Raw genomic sequence first — 9,714 nt, forward strand, 5'->3', positions numbered from 1 at the left:
GAGTGAAAGAAGGTTGGCAAAAGAGGAATAGAAGGAGTGCTCCAATAGGCAAGAAAAGTGCCAACTATTCCAGAAGTCAATGGAGAAAAGCTTTTAAAAAATATTTTGGGCTGAGTGTGGTGGCAAACACATGTAATCCTAGCACTCTGGAAGGCCAAGGCAGGAGTACTGCTTGAGCTCAGCAGTTCAAGACCAACCTGAGCAAGAGCAAGACCTCTTCTCTACTAAAAATAAAAAAAATTAGCCAGATGTGGTGGTGCATGCTATAGTCCCAGCTACTCAGGAGGCTGAGGCAGGAGGCTGAGGCAGGAGGACTGCTTGAGCCCAGGAGTTTGAGGCTGCAGTGAGCTATGATGACACCATGGCACTTTAACCAGGATGACAGATAGGGCAAGACCCTGTCTCAAAAAAAATTTTTTTTTAAAATTTTATTATGCTCTCCTCTATGCTAAGATATTTACAAAACAAACAACAAAAAATCTTTTAAAAAAATTTCAAACACCCCTATAACAATGTATTTTTTTAATGTTATATAAATTTGTTAAGGTTTAATTAGAGAGGACATTCACAAGGCTCTTGGTAACCCATTCCAGAGGTTTTTTTTTTTCACATTATTTTTATTAGCGTATTATGGGGGTACAAGTGTTAAGGTTACTTATATTGCTCATGACCCCCTCCCCTCTCCAGTAAGAGCTTCAAGCATGTCCATCCCCCAAACGTTGCACTTCTTACTCGTTGCGGTTGTATATACCCATCCCCTCCTACCCCCTCCCACCCTCCCAACACCTGATAAATGTTACTCCTATATGTACACTTAGGTGTTGATCCGTTAATACCAATTTGCTGGTGAGGTCATGTGGTGCTGGTTTTTCCATTCTTGAGATACTTCACTTAGTAGAATGGGTTCCAGCTCTACCTAGGAATGTACAAGAGGTGCTATATCACCATTGTTTCTTAAAGCTGAGTAGTACTCCATGGTATACATATACCACATTTTATTAATCCACTCACTCATGAATTGCTGGGCACTTGGGTTGTTTCCATAGCTTTGCAATTGTGAATTGTGCTGCTATAAACATTCGAGTGCAGGTGTCTTTTTCATAAAGTGACTTTTGATCTTTTGGGTAGATGCCCAGTAGTGGAATTGCTGGATCAAATGGTAGATCTACTTGTATCGCTTTGAGGTATCTCCATATTGCTTTCCACAGAGGTTGAACTAGTTTGCAGTCCCACCAGCAGTGTAAGAGTGTTCCTCTCTCTCCGCATCCATGACAGCACTTGTTGTTTGGGGACTTTTTGATAAAGGCCGTTCTCACTGGAGTAAAGTGACATCTCATTGTGGTTTTGATTTACATTTCCCTGATGATTAGAGATGTTGAACATTTTTTCATATGCCTGTTGGCCATTATTCTGTCTTCTTTTGAGAAGTTTCTATTCATGTCCTTTGCCCATTTTTTGATAGGGTTGTTGATTTTTTCTTTCTGATTTTCCTGAGTTCTAAATAGATTGTAGTTATCAGCCCTTTATCAGATGTGTAGCTTGCTAAAATTTTCTCCCATTTTGTGAGTTATCTGTTTGCTCTCTTGACAGTTTCTTTAGCTGTGCAGAAGCTTTTTACTTTCATTAGGTCCCATTTGTTTATTTTTGTTGCTGTTGTGATTGCCTTTGGGGTCTTCTTCATAAATTCTTTGCCTAGGCCAATGTCCTTGCAGGTTAGATGTGTTTCCTGAAGGCAGCAGATACTTGGCTTGTGTTTTTTTATCCATTCGGCCAGCCTATGTCTCTTGAGTGGGGAGTTCAAGCCATTCACATTTATTGAGATAACTGATAGGTGGGAAAGATTTCTGTTCATTATGTTGGGTTGAACTTTGTTGCTTTGTTTCTCTCTTGAGCCATTGTAGTGTCTGGGCTTTGATCTTTAGCTTTGAGTAGATTTACATTCGTAAGTGTTTGTTGTGCTGATCCATGGGTAACACTGTTTTGATTACTTCTTGAAGGGCTGGTCTTGTCTTGGTGAATTCCCTCAGTCTTTGCTTATCTGAGAATGTCTTGATTTCTCCTTCATATCCACACTCAGTTTTGCAGGGAATAAGATTCCAGTCTGGGCATTGTTCTGTTTCAGAAGAGTGAGGATGAGGCCCCGGTCTCTCCTTGCTTGTAAAGTTTCAGTAGAGAAGTCTGGTGTTATTCGAACTGGCTTTCCTTTGTATGTCACTTGCTTCTTTCGTCTTACAGCTCTTAGAAGGGCCTCTTTAGTTGATATTTTGGTCAGTCTGATGACTGCATGTCGTGACGTCTTCCTGTTTGCATTGAATCTCCCAGGGTTCCTCTGAGCTTCTTGAACTTGTATATCGAGATTTTGAGCAAGGCCTGGGAAATTTCCTCTATTATATCTTCAAATAGCTTGTCCAACCCTTGAATGTTGTCTTCTCTCCCTTCTGGTAACCCTATGACCCTCACATTAGGTTTCTTCACATAATCCCACATCTCTTGTAGGCTTTGCTCTTTTCTCTTGTTTCTCTGCTCTATCTCTGTGACTGTTTTATTTAGTTGGAGGGTGTTATCTTCAATCTCTGAGATTCTTTCTTCTGTTTGATCTGCCCTGTTCTTGAGGATTTCCGCTGAATTTTGTAGTTCCCTGAATTGATTCTTCATTTCCAGGAGTTTGGTTAAACTTTTCTTCATTGTATCGATTTCTTTAGTGAACTTTTGTTCTACATCCTGGAGTTTTTTTGTGGTTTCTTTGTGTTGGTTATTGAGTTGTACTTGCAGGTCGCTGAATTTTCTTATGATCCAAATTCAGAATTCCTCTTCCATCATTTTGGTTGCCTGATTTTGGTTGGTGTCCGTTTCTAAGGGGCTGGTGCTCCTCTTTGGGGGTGTGTTTTCCGTTTGGTTCTTCATATTTCCAGAGTTGCTTCACTGATTTCTTCCCATGTTGATCAGTTGTTGTTTCTTTCCTTTAGGTTTTTGTTTGGGTGTTCACACGCCTTGTTTAGTTTCTGAGCTGGTAGGTGGTGTCTGTGAGTGAGATTCGACCACTCCCTGTATAATGAGTCAGTAGGTGCTGTGAAAAGGGTGTGCAGGATGCCCTCCCTCTCAGTAGATGGTGCTTGCTTGGAGGAACAGGCTATGCTGTTGTTTTTGTGTCCTATTATCAGCTCTTGTTCCTCTAGAGAGGCACTCTAGTGCCTCAGGTGGTCAGTGGGGCTCAGGGACTTCCACGTGTGTCCTTTTCTCCCCCTCAGTGAGGGCTGGTCTAGGAGAGAGTCTGGGCAGAGCTGGTTGGGGTCAGCCTGCCCTCAGGCACCACTAATGCCATTAGCAGGGGTCAAAGTTCTGTTCTCTGCTTCCAGGAAAAGCTGTCAGGGAGGGGCTGGAGTGGCCCAACTCAGTCAGAAAGTCTGCGTGTGGGGGTGGGGCTGTCTGAGACCTGCAGTCTGGAGCGGACCTCGTTTCTTTCCACCCTCCCCAACTCCGCAGCTACTTCTGGGCCTCTGCCAGCAGGCCAGACCTCATGCCACCAGGCCTCCCCTGGCTGTGACGCCGGCCAGGAGGTTCCCTGTGCAGGAACGCCACCTGGCATGCGCACACGGCCTCCTTTTGGGAGGAAGGTTGCTCTCTAGGACGCTGATCTGCCCCTGAAGGCACACACACCTCAGTAGGCTGTTCACGTATATCCCTTGTGTGCCCCGGGCAATGGGAGACCTGGGTGCACGGGATCTGGTCTGCAGGTCTGACCTCTGGGTCCCAGTGTTCAAACTGTATCCCCACCAGGGAGAGGAGTGCCGTTCCCAATTCACCCACAGGGAGCCCAAGCTGGGTCTATGTCTCTCAACCTTAGGGTCTGCCCCGTTCTCCTGGGATCACAGTGCCAGCAGCACCTGGGAGGGCTGGCGGGGAAAGAGCTTACCGTCTGAGTTCCCCTCAGTCAGCTGTAGGGCCCCAAATGGAAAGGTCCTGTTCCCTGGAGGTGTCTCCGGCTTGTGGCTGTATTGTCTCTCTCAGCAGCCGGGGTAGGGTGCGGGAGGGGAGAAGGAGGCAATATGGCACCTTCCACGGGGCTCGGGTCTGTGCACAGGGAAGTGCCCTGTGGGAGTTGGGAGCCTGGTGCCCTGTCTGCTACATGATTGTTTCCTGAGCCGGCTGAGTGCCACACCCATGGCACCTCTCAGCCCCTGCTTACATTGTCCTCCTCCTCAGAAACCTATTCTAGTTTTATGCTCTGAACAACAGGAGACTCACCCCTAAATGCATTCAGGGAAAACAAGAGCAGGTGCTCCTGCTTCCCAACGGGGTGAAGAGAATCATAGGTGCCTGTTTAACCCAGCAGCTATACCCAGGCACAGATTCATGTGCGTTTGAACATATCAACTCAATTACCCATGCACAGATCAGCCTCCGCAAATTGTTAAAGCTCTCGCTGCTGTCTCCAGGTGTTCAGAAGATTTTTACGGGGAGATGTTGATCAGCTATTTTCTGTGTCTCCTGTGGGCAGAACAAAAGGAAAGAAGCTTAAATGTCAGCCAAGCATTTACATGTGAGAACTCTGGGAGGCAGGGGTTTCCCATGTACCCAGGCAGGTTTCCAGTCTCTCCATCTTATTCAGCTCTAAATATTCTCCACCAGACAGGTTCTTTTGTTTATTATAACAATAACAGCAACAACAACAGTAAATGCTTATATAGTTCTTACTTTGTGCCAGGCACCATTACTTTTTTTTTTTTTTCCGTATGTTTCTTTTTTTTGGTTTTTATTTTTTTTTTATTTTTATTTTTTTTATTTTGGCATATTATGGGGGTACAGATTTTAAGGTTTCAATAAATGCCCATTTCCCCCCTCCCCCCAAAAGTCTGAGTCTCCATCATGACCATTCCCCAGATGGTGCACATCTCACTCATTATGTATGTATATACCCGCCCCCCCTCCCCCCTCCCACCTGCCCAATACTCTATTACTGTAGTACCTATGTGTCCACTTAGGTGCTACTCAGTTAATACCAGTTTGCTGGAGAATATATCTGGACCATTACTTTTTTATTCATATTCACTCATTTGATATTCACAGCAACACAATGACGTAAATGCTCTTGCCATTCCCATTTTACAGGTGAGAGAACCGAAACAGAGATGGTGAAAGTTTGCCAAAGATCTCACAGTCAACAAATGGCAGAGCCTGGGACCAAAGTCCATCCTCATAACGATGGCGCCACGATGCTAGTCTATCTATAGCACTAGAACGGAATTCGAGATAAAGCAGAACATGAAGAAATGCTAAGAAATTGCCCCAAGGGCTGTAGCAGATTGACACAACGTGGTCCTAAAGGAACCACACCCCGGTGAATTGACTTTTGCACCCACCCCTTCCAGCATGGATCGTTGCCAGCATAACGACTTTCCTGAACCAGTAAGATGTGATGCAAGTGACTTTCTGGGACTTCAAGCCCAGGCCTTAAGAGGTCTGGAGGTCTGCTTTTTCTCTCAGAACCCAACTGCCTTGGAAGCAAGGCAGTAGAGAGAGGCCACATGTAGAGAGACACCTTGGAGGTTGGGAGGCCACATGGCGGAGGAAGGAGGTGCCTCGGTCCAGAGCCAGCACCAGTGGCAAATGAGGCCATCTTGGACACTCCAGTCCCAGTTGAACTGTCCCGGGAGACAACACCACATAAGGCAGAGATGAGCCCCGGTCAAAATTCTGACTCTAAAAAGGTCATGGTTTTAGGTCATTGTTTCTTTTCTATTGTAGTTAAATATACACAACATAACATTTACTATTTTAACCATTTTTAAGTGCACAGCTCAGTGGCATTAAGTACATGCACATCGTTGTGCAGCCATCACCACCACCTGTCTCCAGAACATTTCCATCACCCAACTCTGGCACTCTGTACCCATCGACCAGTAGCTCCTCCTTCCCCTTCCTTCCCAGCCCCTTGGTAACCACTGTTGTACTTTCTGTCTCTGTGAATTTAAGTCAATACGTTTTTTTTTTTTTAATTTTTTTTTATTTTGGCATATTATGGGGGTACAGATTTTAAGGTTTCAATAAATGCCCATTTCCCCCCCTCCCCCCAAAAGTCTGAGTCTCCATCATGACCATCCCCCAGATGGTGCACATCTCACTCATTATGTATGTATATACCCGCCCCCCTCCCCCCTCCCACCTGCCCAATACCCTATTACTGTAGCACCTATGTGTCCACTTAGGTGCTACTCAGTTAATACCAGTTTGCTGGAGAATATATCTGGTGCTTGTTTTTCCATTCTTGGGATACTTCACTTAGTAGTATGGGTTTCAGCTCTAACCAGGAAAATATAAGATGTGCTATATCACCATTGTTTCTTAGAGCTGAATAGTACTCCATGGTATACATATACCACATTTTATTAATCCATTCTTGGATTGATGGGCACTTGGGCTGTTTCCACAGCCTTGCAATTATGATAAGTCAATACGTTTTAAAGCAGCTGATTAAGTAGCAACATAGAACTTTATATAGAAGCTAATAGACTTCATGATCAACTTTTAGAATGTGTTAATGTGTTTGCTAGTTTATTAAATACCAAAAAGTTGAATCATCAGGAACTGTCCCAGAGCTCCAGTTCTCTTTAATTTTAATGTGTCATGGTCTATAGTGTTATAGGTAAAATTATAATTATACCTAACATTTATTTTAAAGTTGAGTAGGCAGTTTCACATTTAACATATCATTTCTTTTTCATAACAGCCTTGTGAGGTAGAGGTTTTTTTTTTCATTTTATAAATCAGAAGACTGAGGATCAAAGAGTTTAAGCAACTTGCCCAAGGTCATGGAGTAGAACAGGTTGGTCTGCAACTATTTATTGATTGATCCATTCGGGTAGGGAAGTGGGGCGGGGACCCGAAAGATAATTCAGCATCTCGAAAGAGGACATACAAGCCTGGTCCTCAAGGAGCACCTGCTGTCCTGGAAAATACTAATGTTCATCCCCATGGAAAGTCCTCAGTAACGCACAATACCAACCAAGAATGCTCCCAGTGAAGTGTTTCACAGGGTGTGGCTGGATGCTACATTAAGAAACAATTTGCTTGACTGTATTTGGGGCAGGAAGAGCATAATAAGGCAAACCAAGTACAGCCCATGAAGTAAAGCCAGAGAATCAGGTCCCATTCATAAAAGGCACATGGGGTCAATTCACTGGGTCACAAACTGTGTTTTCTGAAATGAAAAAGAGCAGAATTCATGGCAATAGTAAGAGTGAACGTTTTTCTTTGGGCTTTATTGATACACTACCATAGACATGTCATTTAGGAACTGTGTCAAGATATGAAATGTATTTCTTGCTGTGGATGCTTGTGAAAGTACTTGAAAACCATTGCCCTACCCTGCTTCTTTCCTGGCCACAGCCTCCGTCAAAGTGCAGAAATATCCTGCAGTCTCTGGGGGAGTATAGCCTGTCTACCTGCACCTTGTGCAAACAGAGCGGAAAAAAGACAGATATTACTGCAGCACAAGGGTGACACTCCAAAGGCAAGTATGGAGTGGCTTACAATGTTGCATGTAAAACTTCACCCAGTCTCTTTTCTTACCCAAGCACCTGTACTTCTTTGAAATTTTCTGGGCCTCTTTTCCCCCATCTTTAGAATAAAGAGATCAGAGCAAATTATCTTTAGGTATAGTTTTCCACCAAAAGAAGGAACGCTGAGAACATTTAGTCCCTGCCTCCTCGTTTCTCCACGGAGAGACACAGGGAGGGGGAGTCCAGAGGAAAATCTGTTTCTCTTTTTCAAAATGTGTCCAGTTTTTTGTTTATATTTTTTCTGAGTTTGGTAGGGATAGACAAACACTGTCTTTGAAAGACAGCTACCTCACATTTCAGGTGGGAGACTTACCTTTAGTATCCCACCCAGGTCTGTATGTCATCATGAATGTCATGTTGCTTTATTCTCATGAACTAAATAATAAACTGTCATGTTTTTTGTGTGGCAGTGAAGTCACAGCACCTCAACCACATATAAAATTCCATCCCTATAATTAAGCCATGTATATAAAAGGAATTCAAGCACATGATCATGGTGATTCTTTACCCTGAGCTGAGGAAACATGAACTCCTTCCTGTTGGCAGCATTTCAATCCTGGAGTCTGTGCAGAGGGTGCAGAACTGGGCTGGCGACCACTGGCCGCTCCTGGACACTAAGAAAGTCTCCATGGCAAACGAAGAGGAGCCTGGACATCGCCAACAACCATTGTTTTAGAGAAAGCCATAGAGCCTTAGCAGCGTGGCTCCGCTTTGACAGTGTCAGCGGAGACAGGTGTAGAGAGCTTGGAGGAGCCTTTCTAGCTATAAACAAGGGCCCAAGAAATGTCCCTAAATCCCATGCTTCTTGCCATTCTGGGCTGAATATGGAGGATTTCTGGGTACACTCAAATACATCTGGGGGTGACATGTGAATTTAGTAGTTCTGTTTGCAACTTAAGAGTAGAAATTGTTTTCACCAAACAGAAAACATCCTTGTCTATTTGAATTTCAAACAAGTAATGCTGTTTGGGGATGGCTTAAGCAAATTCATTTTCACTGGGGACTCCACATGTTTGTTCAATATGTGGAGAGTATGAAGGAATTGCTCAAGTTGCTTCCTTTGTATTTTCTCACAGTATAGAGAAATGTATGTGATTCTATGGCTAATTTCTTTTCATAGTAATTTTTCTTAAAAGAACTTCTTCAAACAAAATGTTGTTTATAATAGAGTTGAATATTGCCCAACTGTCTGGCAGATATGATAAAAAGCACAGAAAGGAACAAATTAAAGGGGAAAGAAAGAAAAGATTTATTAAGGGCAATGAATTATATTATTAGAGCCAGTGACTCCTCCCTCCCTCCCCCTAAACTAATCCCAAACCCAGTTTATCTGAATAAAAACCAAAGGAAATTTAATCTGAGCCTCTGCTATATATATTCTGCACATTCTGGCTGACATTTTAAACCCTGTTAGAAATCTGGTCGGTATCCAACCACATGCAATACTAGAATGGAGAAATAGTATAGATAACTATCTCACTTTTCTTTCACTCTGAAACACAATGATTCTTTGTAAAATGGTTCAGGACATTGAGGGAAGTTATCAACAAACATTTTGCAGAAATCTGTCAAGAACTGATTATTGCAATTTATATAATGTGGATATTCCATTTCACAGGCTTCACAAGTTGCATGATTAAAACATGCATGAAAGGTAATGGAGTCTCTAGGCTGCCAAACATGAGCAACCAGGAGTGAAGGTGCAGACCTAACGGGTGGTGTTTTCAGCTCCTGAGAGGACAGAGTGGTGACTTCAAGTGACATAGGCAGAAATACCAGATAGATACACACTAGTCCCCTTCCAACCAGAGCAAACATTAACCAGCAAAACAGGAGAAATTCACCCCTCCCTTCCTTTCTCAGAAATCCTTGCAGATGCGGTGGTTACAGTTCCATGGTATATAGGTAGGGGCAGCACAGACATCTGAAATTTACAAACTCGGGCTCTTATTTTGGCAATTTAGTTTCAACTGAATTAGTTTCACCAAATCTGTTACCCCAGGCATACTTTAAGCAAGGCCTACATTGTAGGCAGGATTCCACCCTCCTCCCCATTCACATCCTGCAGAAGGAACTACTGAGTCATGAAGTGCGTGAATAAAGATGCCAAGGCCATGGCTCAGTCCCAAACTGGATGAGAACCCTTTGGAAACTG

Source organism: Microcebus murinus, chromosome 3 (genome assembly GCF_040939455.1).
Source record: "Microcebus murinus isolate Inina chromosome 3, M.murinus_Inina_mat1.0, whole genome shotgun sequence".
Taxonomy (NCBI): Eukaryota; Metazoa; Chordata; class Mammalia; order Primates; family Cheirogaleidae; genus Microcebus; species Microcebus murinus.